Source organism: Anolis carolinensis, chromosome 2 (genome assembly GCF_035594765.1).
Source record: "Anolis carolinensis isolate JA03-04 chromosome 2, rAnoCar3.1.pri, whole genome shotgun sequence".
NCBI lineage: Eukaryota > Metazoa > Chordata > Lepidosauria > Squamata > Dactyloidae > Anolis > Anolis carolinensis.
In genome coordinates, this window is record NC_085842.1 from 44,090,023 (window position 1) to 44,102,908 (window position 12,886).

The following is a 12,886-nucleotide window of genomic DNA, read 5'->3' on the forward strand; positions in this document are numbered from 1 at the left end:
AGGCAAGCTTAGGTGACATGTTCGTAACTTAAGGCATTCAAATGAGCCCTTGCTTTTTAATAACCAAATAATGTTGTGAAGAAGGTTGTGATTTTAAAGACCTTTATTGCACTGTAGTAAAATATTTCCCTCTCAAATTAATATGTAAGGCTGTTGCTGCCTCAAGCCACACCATGAATATATTTAAAGCACCATCATCTTGCTAAGTGGACATAGCCATCAGCTAAGAAATACCTTGGTAGTTAACAGTCAAATTGAACATATAAAACATAGTGATCTAATAAAAATCTCATCTTAAGGTATGTTTGGGTTTTTCTTTGTGGATCAGCCATATGGGGGCTTGCAGAACAAAATCGAGAATTTCATGTAATTTAATAATGAGGAATTGGGGGGGGGGGGGTGGATATTGCAATACAAATTTTAAAAAGGCTATTCAAGATTCATGGAATTCACCCTCTGGGTGTCCATCTGGCTGTGAAACAGAACTGTGGGCCCATGTGATGTCTCATGGGCCATGTAGTCCCGTTCCTAGTACTATTGTGGCAGACGAAGAGGAAAACTTTGGTTTCCCACCGTTTCAGCCGGAATTGGAGCCCTTGCACCTGCAGGATGTTTGCCCTCCAGAAGTCAGCCAAACAAGCCTTGGGCAGAATTCTCCCCCGTTCTCTCGTAAGGATAATTATAATCGAGATAGAGGCGCTAGGGAGGCGAATCGCCGAAGCGCCAGAATCGCTGCCAGACAATTAGCTGATTAAGCCTGTTTCCCTTGGGAAATCTTAAGGAGTCATGCATCTGGACACAGTATGGGTTTCACTTCTTGTTCCCCAGGGAAAGTGTTCTTTGGCGGGAAAACAAGATCCTATATAGGTGTTTACCCGCAAGGAGATCCTTGTGGAGTCAATTCGTCAGCTTCAGGAGTGAGATCGTGTGTGGACTATGCTACTCCAGTTCCTTGTTTCCAGGACCTTGCCACGGACCTTGTTCTAATTCCAAGCCTGCCTTGTTCCCCGGACCTCGCCTCGGACCTCGTTCTTGCTTCTTGCTTCTTGTTGCCACGTATCAAGTCTTGTTTGCCAAGAATCTAGTTTGTTTTCCAGCCTTGTTGTCAAGCTCCATTGGATTAAAGGACCCTGTCATTTCCCCACACTTGCTCGGCAAGTGTGTGTTTCGGTTATTGGATTATAACTTTGGACTCTAATATCTCATATTGGACATTGATTTCCTGGACTATATTTGACCTTTCCTGAAAGGTCTACTTCTGAACTTTATTCTTCACTTGTTTTTATTGACTTTATATATTCCTTTAATAAAGATATTAGATAGATTCTGGTCTCTGCGCATGGTTATTGGTGCTCTGCAGCCTGGGTCTTGACAGCCCAGGGGAACTTGTTCTGTGCTTTAAAGTCAGCTTGATCTGCAGGAAACCATGGCCAGGGCCTCCTGGCATAGAAGTAGGTAATACAGTCTGTCTTCTCACCAGCAAATACCTGCCATTTGAGCTTTGTTTAAAAGCAGAAGCTCAATAGCATGGGTTGGAAATCCTAGAAATGGGCTAGCTTTGATCTCCCTAGCTCTCACACAACTGCTTTAATGGTAGAGGTGTGAATCATGCTCCAGATATTGCTGGTCTTTTAGTTGCAACAGCTCTAGCCAGCCCAGACCTGGAAGACTATGCAATTCCCACCCTTAAAAAAAACCAAAACAAAACTAATCTCTGTACTCCAATTACGATCAAACAGAGTGATCTTATGTTCCCTATGGTGGGTAGCCTTCTGTTTAGAAGTGCTCCATATTGAAAGGATTGACCAGTCTAAGTCCAGTTTAAAGTTATAAAAATAAGAGAGAACAACAGGGGTCTTGAAGACACACTTGGATAGCAGACCAAGCATTCATAATGGTCAACCAGCTCCAAGTTTATTGCATTTTCTGACTTTGGAGCTATGCATATACATTAGCATGTGCATACTTTACGCAACTCCAGGAACTGTTTCATTCTTTATTTGTGAGGGACTGCATACAAGAGGGTTCAATGTGTGATCTCATATTTTTTGATCTACATAGTGGAGGGAGGCCTTAGTGCTACCTAGCCTAGAGATCCAGAGAAAGATGAACAATCCTCATATATTTATTTATTCATTAAAGCATTCCTATGCTGCCTTATCATAGGATCTCAGGACAGGGTGCCATTCTTGTATTCTCCTTACCTCCATCTCAGAAGGGCACCTCTAATTTTAAACAAATCCCATGAAATATAGTCAGCACTACATACTGGTAGGTTTAGGTATTGTGGAATTCATTGTTTGTGGATTTGATTAATATGGTTTCTCAAGGTATCTCTATGTCCTTCTGTGGAAGTTGACCATAGAGTTGAATTGGAGGATGTAGTGATTCCTAGATGTGTTCTCCAGGTTCTCCAACTCTGTGGTCCACTTCCAGATAAACTGAACCATAGAATAACTATGGAAACTGATACTTTCCTAGAGAGGAGTTCTCTTGGGTGAAAAGTAGTGTTTTCATATTTATTTTGCAGGGGTCCTGTGCTCCTAACGTCAATGAATATGAACGGCTGATGGCATTATAATTTCATTTGAAGCCTGTCCATCAAACAGAATGAATGTATAAAGTCTGATATATTTATAAAGCAACACTCATCCTAAATATAATTTCTTTTTATCCCTAAGTAACTCTTGGGTTTTGGAAAGCAAACAGTAGGTTTTTAATTCTTCATCAGATAATTTTCATTTGTTTGTCATTGAGACAATAGGTTCACTTTTCTACACACCAGTCCAAAGGTCTAATCTGACCTGGAAGTAAGTTCTACTGAATATAATGGGACTCACCTCTGAGACCCCTTCTACACTGCCATATAATCCAGATTATCAAAACAAATAATCCAGATTATCTGATTTGAACTGGATTATATGAGTCTACACTGCCCTATGATCCAGCTCAAAGCAGATAATCTGAATTTTACATGGCAATGTAGAAGGGCCCTGAGTAAGCACACTTGGAGTGTCTCTGGCTCTTATCCTAGTTTTCATTGCTTTGGGATTAAAATATGACAATCAATTGTCTGTAATGCCATTTTAGTCAGGAGAGAACCCTTTCAATTGCCAGCTGGCCACTATTTGTTTGGTATGACAGATTTTTAGTTAGACATAGAGATTTGTTTCCTTGCCATAACAATCTGAAGCAGAGGATAAGACAAAAGTAAGTTATTTACCCTGTTTGTTCATAAATTCATCATCACATCCACTAACACAGTCATTTTCAAGAATTATAGTTGCCCAAGTAAAAATACACCTATTTTTCTGTGATGTTTATGAACTAGAATAAGTATTATAGATGGAAAGGTACTATTTGCACTGTAAGACCATCACCATAAATGGAAAGCAAAGCCTCCTGTTATCTCATTTTGATTGTGTTTGTTCCTCACAATAATAAAGTTATGTTTTAATGTAACCATTTCCAAGGGAAGATTAATTTATGACTTATGGTGATCCAAAGCCCCATCTACACTGCCATTATAATGCAAATTTAACTGGGTTATATGGCGGTGTAGACTTATATAACCCAGTTCAATGCAGTTCAAACTGCATTATATGGCAGTGTAGATGGGGCCTAAAATGAACTATCATGGGGTTTCCTTGTCAAAATTTGTTCAGAGGAGATTTGCCATTGCCCTCCTATGAGGCTGAGAGAGTGTGATTTGCCCAAGGCCATCCACTGGATTTCTGTGGATAAGCAGGGATCTTCAGAGTCCGACACTCAAATCCAATATACTGCACTGGCTCTCAAGGGTATCTCAAGAGTGGTTTATTAGATAGTGTGATCTGTATTTAAAGATCACAGTAAGGGGTATCATGCGATAGCAAGGAACACTATGTTCTAGATTTCTATGATAAGGGGTGTGACATTTAAACATGCAGTTAGAGCACGGTGCTCTTATACTCAAATATATATATGGTAACTGGAACTCAGGAAACAACATTGTTCTTTGCAAGATATTCTACTGGTATATCCACTCTGACTGTTAAAATTTATCAAGTGAATCATAAAATCAAAGAGTTGGAAGAGACCATCCAGTCCAATCCCCTGCCAAGAATCAGAAAAATTGCATTCAAAGACAGACTCTGCTTAAAAGCCTCAAAAGAAGGAGCCTCCACCACACCCCGGGGCAGAGAGTTCCACTGTGAGCACCCTCTGGGTTTGTTCACTTAACCAATTACAGATCCACCTAACCGTAGTTTTGCCTAGCCCACTAGTTTGGACTAGTTTGTTTGCCAGAAGGTTGTGGGGGACCTTGTCAAAGGCCTTACTGAAATCCAGATACACTATAGCCATGGCTCTCCCTGCATCTACTCAGCTTGTAACTCTATCAAAAAAAAAAAAAAGATATCAGATTAGTCTGGCATGACTTGTTCTTGATAAATCTGTGTTGACTATTAGCAACAGCCACATTCCCTTCTAAGTGTTTGCAGACCACATCCTTAATTATCTTTTCCATAATCTTGCCTGGTATCAATGTGAGGCTGACCGGACAGTAATTGTTTGGGTCATCCTTTTTCCCTTCTTGAAGATAGGGACCATATTCGCTCTCCTCCAATCTGCTGGGACTTCTCCCGTTCTCCAAGAAGTCTCAAAGATGATTGCCAGTGGTTCTGAAATAACTTCCGCTAGTTCCTTCAGTATTATTATTAACTGGATTTCTATACCGCTTTTCTCATCCCTGGGGGGACTCAAAGCGGTTTACAACATAATAAATGGCAAAATTCAATGCCTTACATATATATAAAAATATATCACATATCTAAATAAAATACATACAACTGTAGATTAAAACCATTAAAACTATAAAAACATCAAACATAGACATATCCATGAAACATGTTATTACAGCAATTAACATAGATCCCTTCTCTTCCCCCACTACCATCCCCCATTTCCCTCTCCATTGAGTTTCACCCTTTCCTTATATACCCTCCCTGCTCCCCCAGGGTTCAAGATGGTGGAGGCCCTCAATCCAGTACTCTTGGATGTAGTTGATCTGGCCCTGGGGACTTGAATTCATTTAGAGTGGCCAGGTATTCCTGGATGATTTGTTATTCTATTTCTGGATTTCCCCTAATCTTTCATCTATTCCATGTCGCGGAGGTTGAGAATAGCTTTCTTTTTATGAGAAGACTAAGACAAAGAAGACATAAAGGAGTTCTGCTTTTTCCCTATCCCGTCAGCATCCCTCCACCTTCTCCTCACAGAGGCCCTATCTCCTTCTTGTTCTTTTTTCTACTGACGTAAGCAAAGAAGTCCTTGTTATTGTTTTTAATGTCCCTATTGTCACGCCCTGGGCAACGGAGCACTAAGAACAGAACACAGAGGCCAATAACTATCTAATATCTTTATTAAGGAAATATATAAAAATAATAAAAACAAGTAGAGAATATAGTCCAGAAGCAGACGTATCAGATAAGGTCAAATATAATCCAGAAATGTTTTGTCCAATAAATGATATTAGAGTCCAAAGTAGAATCCAACAAACCGAAACACACACTATTGCCAAGCAATAGTGTGGGGAAATGTCCAGGGTCTTTCAAGGTCCAAGGTAAATCCACAACAAGGCTGGAAATAAAACTTGATTCTAGGAACAAGGTCCGTGACTAGGAACAAGGCAAGGCAATTCTTGAATACTTGGATAGGCAAAGCAAGGAAAATGGAATTGCGGACTTTGCGAAGTCCACACTAGGCTAGAAACACGAAATCACTCCTGAAGCTGCTCTGTTGACTCCGCACGGAACCTACCGTGCCAGGCACATTTAACTAGGTCTCGTTTTCCTGCAAAGCAGGTGTCCAGCGTTTCCTTTCCCTAGGGAACAGGAAACGAAACACAGCTCTCTCCAGATGTGAGACTCCCTAGATTTCCCCAGGGGAACATGGCTAATCAGTGTCTTGTTTAGCTGCAAGTCTCAAACTCCTCCGAACCTGCTCCTTCTCTCCCCTTCCCGCAGCATAGGACTGTCTCCTAACAAAAGGGGGTGAGAACTGCTCAAGGTCTGTTTTAATGGGTTCTTGGGCAAAAACATCAACATCAGGCATCTGGAAAAATTCCAACTCTTGCTGAGCCGGCGAAAACCCCATGTTTTCATCTTCGTCAGCCACGGTGGCACTGGGAGCAGGACTACAAGACCCATGGGTCATTACACCTATAGACTGGTAATATTTTTGTCGAATGTTGAAAACTGTGCACAGAAATCTAGGATTTTGATCTGCACATGCAAATGGCTGTGATTGCATAAAGGAGATCTATGTGTAAATAATCTAGTTGAGAATGTGACAAAATACTCACAGCTGGCTGCAAGCTCAGTCACTAGGCATCATTTGATGCCACAGGGGCTACATCATTTGTTTTTCATCAGATAGATAATCACATAGCTCACAATGATTGTCCCATTATAATTATAGTCCTATCGAATGTTAGAAGATATCAATATACTGCTTCCACATTGAATCCAAGATGCTGGTGAAAGCATTTAATTCCTCATAAATTTGGGACCTTGATACTTGATGGGGTGCATCCCTCTTTATATGCCTGCCTGTGGAATGCAACAAAGAGAGCCTTTTTGGCTGTAACACCCCAGTGGTGGAGTGATTGCCTCTTGGCATCCAGATTGAACCAAATGTTAGTTTGTTTTCAGTCCCAAGAAGCAAAAACATGACTTTTTCTTAAATCCTTTGGGACTTACTTATTTCAAAGTGTACATATACATGATTTTAAACTTTGGTAGCTTTTAAAAGTGGCTTTAGCTGTTGCTGGGTTTAATATGTTTAATCTCATGTAAATTATTTATGGTTCCAATCTGAAAGTATTTTAAATTGGTTAAGGATTTTATTGCACACTGGTGGAAAATTTCACAGAAGCAGGACCATCATTTTTGATGACAGTCTCTCTCACACAATGTTGTGTGATAATCGTAGATAGCCTCCCCACAATAAAGCCATCATTGGCTATTAATGGTCCCAGGATTTGCCTTGTGCAATGAGGTCTGGGCACTTATGTGGCAACATGCTCTCCCATCCCCTTGCTAATTTTTTTTACATTTGTTTTACACAGCACTTAATACTTGCAAAGTGCCTTGTTTGAAAAAATACAAAGGGGGTGAAGTAGTATAGTGGGGTTATGCCACCCACCTGTAAGGTGTCACAATCACTTAATGCCAGCAGCTATGTGATAAGAGGAAACATAACGCCAGTAAATAGCCACTATTCCAAGTTGTAGGAAGGCCAAAGGACAGCAACTTCCAAGTAGTAATGTCTCATATTGGATTCCATCCTGTGATCCCATAATGAAGTATGGAACACAAGTGTTTGAATAAACCAATAGGAGCTCAGAAGTTATGTGATAGCAAATTACTTTATCTATAACACAGTGAAGCAATATTCTGGCATAGATCACACTTCCAGTTGTCTAAATTTACATCTGACAACCACAGTTCTCGTGTCATTAAATATATCCTCTTACAGAACTTTGAAAATTAACCTGATTGGTGAATTCTGGAAGTTATAGCCCCAAGGCTAACTTCTGCAGCTCTGTTTTTTTCATGTTTGACAAAGTACAGGGTAAGCACTTTGCTCCGGCATGTCAAACAATAGGCTCTGTGCAGAGACTGCCTGTTCTACACCTATTGTCAAGCTGCAAGTGTAGGAGTTGGACAAGAGCTGAAAATAGCTTTCAGTTTCACATCAATACAATGTGAACAAGTACAATGGACAAGCATTGATGTGACATCAGTTACAGTACATTGGGCAATGTTTTAATCAGTTTCTCCCCAGCCCATAACACACAAATGGAGACATAGAATTCTGTACACCAGACCTGAAATGAAAATACTAATTCAGGTAACATTAGGAGCATTTCTTTAAAAATGTGGTTTAGTCAGCACTTGATAACATGAAAATACATATGGTTGTTTTGGTGAGTTTTACATTAATGCAATTGAATACATCATTGTGATTTCCAAACCATTACAGTCTCTAAACTCAAATCATTTCTTGATTAGTCCCATATATTTCATTAGGCCAATGTAGTGACAGTCATTAAAAGATAACAGCATTGTATTTGTTCAGACTTGTTACAGCAGCTCTAGGACTATCACTCACAGGCTGGCAGTCTGTTACTGGCAAACATAAATGTAAGTCCACCTTAGGGGTTGGTATGCTCTTCCATCATCTGCAGTTATCAAAGCCCTCCACCTGCAGGACTCAGTTTTGCTGCTCCTTAATGGCCATTTTATTAGACTGCATCTCCCTATAAGGCCCCTCTCTGGGCATTTCCACACAGCCCTTTGACCCAGGAGCAATTGGAGTTGTTAAACATGATTGCACCCGGTTTAAAGTCCACACAGAAAGTGTGTGCTTTTCTTGGGGGGGGGGGCATATGCCCTGTGGAACTTTCCAGTAGGGCACCGATACATGAAACAAAAGCTCTCAGAAAAGCCTTTTAAAAATAAATAGCTTACCTGGCCACCATTCCCCTTTTTCTGGACTCAGCACAATTCCAGGTCCCATCTACACAGTGCTTGCAGTTGGAAAGACACAGGTAATGCTGCTTGCCGGAAGTCCCATAAAGAAGCCATTGCAAGCATGGCTTCCAGAGTACCTAATTACCAAAATGGTAAAAAATTGAGAAGCCTTTGAGGAGTGGATTCAGGAGCTAAGTATGTTTAGATTGGAGAAGAAAAAAAGGGGGACATGAGAAACACATGGAAACATGTGGAAAGGATGTTGTGTTGAAGAGGGAACAAGCTTGTCTTCTGTTGCTCTTGAGACTAAGTAGATTATTACACTACACTGGTTATGTAGTATCCCAGGGTAGTTCCAGGTTGCCCTTCAACCCGGGAGCAATCAGGTTTGTTAAATATGATTGCTCCTGGGTAAAAGTCCACACATGCCCCAGAAAGCATGTGCGTTTCTTGGGGGGGGGGGGGAATGTTCTACATGTCCTTCAGAAAAGCCTTTAAAAAGTAAAAGAATTTACCAGACCACCATTCCTCCTTTTCTGGAGCTCTCCTGGTGTGGAGTCCAGAAAATGCAAGAGAACTCTGCGGACGCCCCCCCCCCCTCCGCAGAAGTCCCAGGACTTCTAAGGAGGGTGTCCAGACACCACCCACAGCTGGAAAGACCCGCATCTTTCAAGAAGATCTGGGTCTTTCCAGCTAACAAATTATTTTGGAACAAAGCAGGGTTTTCCTGCTTTGTCCTGAAACCATTTGTTTTTATGTGGGGCATCGTTTGGATACCCAACATGAAAACACGGGAGGGCACAAACTTTAGGTACTGTGTGGATCTTCAAATTTGTTGTCTGCCTCCTGTTGATTCCTGGGACCTGCAGGGAGCCTTTAAAATTCTAAGACAGAGAAGTCCTGCAATTCATTAAACTACAAATCCCAGAATTCTGCAGGAGGTGGCCACAGGATTTAAAGTGGGACGTCAACCCTTTAAATTCTAATGTGACAATCTGCTAAAACCCAGAGCAATAGGTTTAAATTGAAGATCCCACCTAAACATTAGGAAGAACTTCCTGATGGTAAGAGCTGTTCCACAGTGAATTACTGCATGGCAGAATGAAGTTAGACTGGATGACCCTTGTGATCTCTTCCAGCTCTTTGATTCTGTGATATGTGTGGACATATTAATATTTTCAAAGATATTCAGGGCTTATTCATGTAAAAGCAGCAACCCAGTCTAACCTAGGTTAGACTGTCCCTTCTTTTTAATTCCTCTCCAATTTTTAGTTATCAGTTACAAGGTTTGGTCATTACCATGGCTGTTACCATGGCTATTTTGACTTTGAATGTGTAAGCTCTAAACCCTTATATTAAGTTGAATCCAAATCATTCTCTAATGTTTTTCAGCCAAGAAATTCTTCCCCTACTAACATGCCTTTCCCCATTTCTTTTGTTTAGAATAATTAACTGTAACAATTTACATTTTGATTTTTTAGTATATGTATGACATATTCTAATTTTCTTTGTTCTCTTGTTTGCATGATTTTATGCATTCATATTCATACTTCTTTATTGTTCTTCTTCTTGGTCCCCCCTCCAAAAAAATTAATTTCCCACAATGAGACAACATTTCAAAGCTTTCTATTTCTGTAAAATCTGAGCTGAAATCCAAGATTCTATGCCATAAATACAGTAGAATGCAACATTGTATAAAACCCATACTCAAGGCCAGTTTTTAGTGTTTATTGTGAATTATAGTTTCTGTCTTAAAGAAGCTCCTGTGAACCAGAACTGTTTGAACATCTATTTTTTGTCTATAATCCAACTGTTCATCTATCCAAATTCTAAACTATTCATATTTGTCAACACATTTCATACTTTCAGTTTAGATCTCAAACAGCTTTTCCTTGGCAATTTGTATTCTACTATCAGTTTTCTTAAACTTAATTTTTACACCATATTCAAATGCTTACTTCAATTAATCTTTACAAATCATTTCAGTCATTAGTAATGCAGTGTCATCTTCATATGAGACATTAATGATCAACTATTATTTGAATTAGTAGGTGTGCCTTTCAAGATGTTTTCAGAGTAAAAATTAAAAAGCAGTAAGGATAGATATATATCATTATCATGCAGGCATTTCTATGTCTAATATCTCATCTTCAATATTTGCTTAAGAGTTTTTTGTTGACAATACAGACAGCCAATTATATATATATTTCTTGACTCAAGACTTATGTTCACTAGCAACCCCATGAATTGGCTGTGTCAGACTTTATCGAAAAGCTTTCTCATAAATAGAATCTGCATAAATATCCACACTCATGTCACAACATCTTTTTAAAGGTATGTACATATGCAATAATGTTTTTACAATTCAAATTATCTTCAAAACCAAGTAGCTTGTCTCCTACTCTTTTTTTCACACTTCTTATAAATGCTGCCATGCTTTAGTTTTAAGAAAACTTCAAACAAATGGCTCATTAAGCTTATTGTTCCATAATCACAGCAAATTTAGGCAATTCCCTTTTGGAGTAATATAATAAAACCACTTTCAACTAATTTTCAGGAAGGATTTGATTTGATTGAATAAATTCACTAAGGCTAGCATCTTCATGGCTATAGATGCTCATCTAATTTGAGATTACATGGGAATAAGGCTGTTGTCAGTATTTATGCAAGGAGAAACTCAGCAACCAACCTTCCAAGGCTTATTACTGATAGGTTTGTGAGACACAACAGGCCACCATCCCAACATCAGCCTCATTGTTCCTGGGCTCCACTCCCCAACCCTTAATAGTAAGCAGAGGCTTTCAGATGTGACAGCTACTTTGCAGGGGAAGGATGTGCAGTTGTGTATGTTCAAGATAAGGTTTTCCTCAAGGATCTCAGCCTAAAACTTCCACCCTTTCAAAAAGGAATTTTTAAGATTGTCAGGATCATACACTATCCTGCATATTACAAGAACTAGGTATTCTTAAACCATAAGTCTAACTGATGTCCAAAAGCACCAACTGATCCAACAAAGACACGCAGAGTTCGAGGGCAGAGTCAGCAATAGAGATCACTTCATTGCTCCACTGCCCAAAGAAGGATGTCAAGGGAATTCTCCCAGGTATGACATGCTGTGCATTTACAGATATGTACATTTTGTAGACATTTGAGAAGAATAGAAATTGCTGTGATTGGTACAAATTATGATCTGCAGTCTTATTACTTTACAGTACAATCATTTTGTAAGGTTTACAGTTTGTGAGTGGCATACAGTATGTCAGAAAACTTAATAGATTCTTTCATTAGAAGAATTCGTGAGTCTGTATTCTGTATCTGTGGTGCCCCTTTCCACCTGTGGGAGCTCATTAACATAGGAAGTGATTGTTTCAGGAGAAATAATGTTTGTTCATGGATATCAGGACTGGGAAGGGAAAGACTCCTTGATTAATAAACAATAGTAATCCCTGGTTGATGGGTTTGGAAATTACTTGGGGTACATGCATTGTGTCTTCATTTTATTTATCATGTCAGAAGCAAATTGGGAATACAGCTATAATGTATAAAAAACACAAAGTTAAAAACATGGCATTATTCTAAATTTCCTTTGAACAAATTTTGGCCACTTGGAGTGCTCCTAGTGTTGCTGTAAGAAAGCCCTCTACTGTGCATGTGGCAGGGCTCAGGCTGCATTGCAGTAAGTGGACTGTGGTTTGCTCTTCTTCACACTCGCATGTCATGGACTCCACTTTATAGCCTCATTTCTGAAGGTTGACTCTGCATCTTGTGGTGCCAGAGCGCAGTTTGCTCAGCCCCTTCCAAGTTGCCCAATCTTCTGTGTGACCAGGAGGGAGTTTCTCACCCGGTATCAGCCACTGACTGAGGTTCAAGGTTTTTACCTGACATTTTTGGACTCTCACTTGTTGAAGTGTTCCTGCAAGTATCTCTGTACATCTTCATGAGATCAGAATTTATCTGCATTCCAGTCTCTGTCGTCTGCCTGGGGCTTGAATGAAGCTCCATTGTATGTTAGGACAGAAAACGGGGAAATGGTCTGTGCTGGGGGGGGGGGGGGGTATTTTCCATCTTCTGAAGCTGAGTCATTCCTAAACCTCAACCCTTTTGGGGGTCCCAGCTTTAGACAACAAAACCAAAAAGAATGTTTTCAACAACTTCCTGATTTTGAAAGGAATCAATTATAGAAATCAACAAGCTCTGATTCTTTGTATTTCTTCATGGGAATCTATCTTTGGAACCATAGGTTTGCAGGGTAGAACCTGCTCAAAGGGCTAAAAAATGTTAAAAAATAATGATCATAGAGAAAACTATTGAAGCTAGTGAGCAATCTTGTGGTGTTTTAAGGAGTAGCCAGTTTTATTTGGAATAAGATT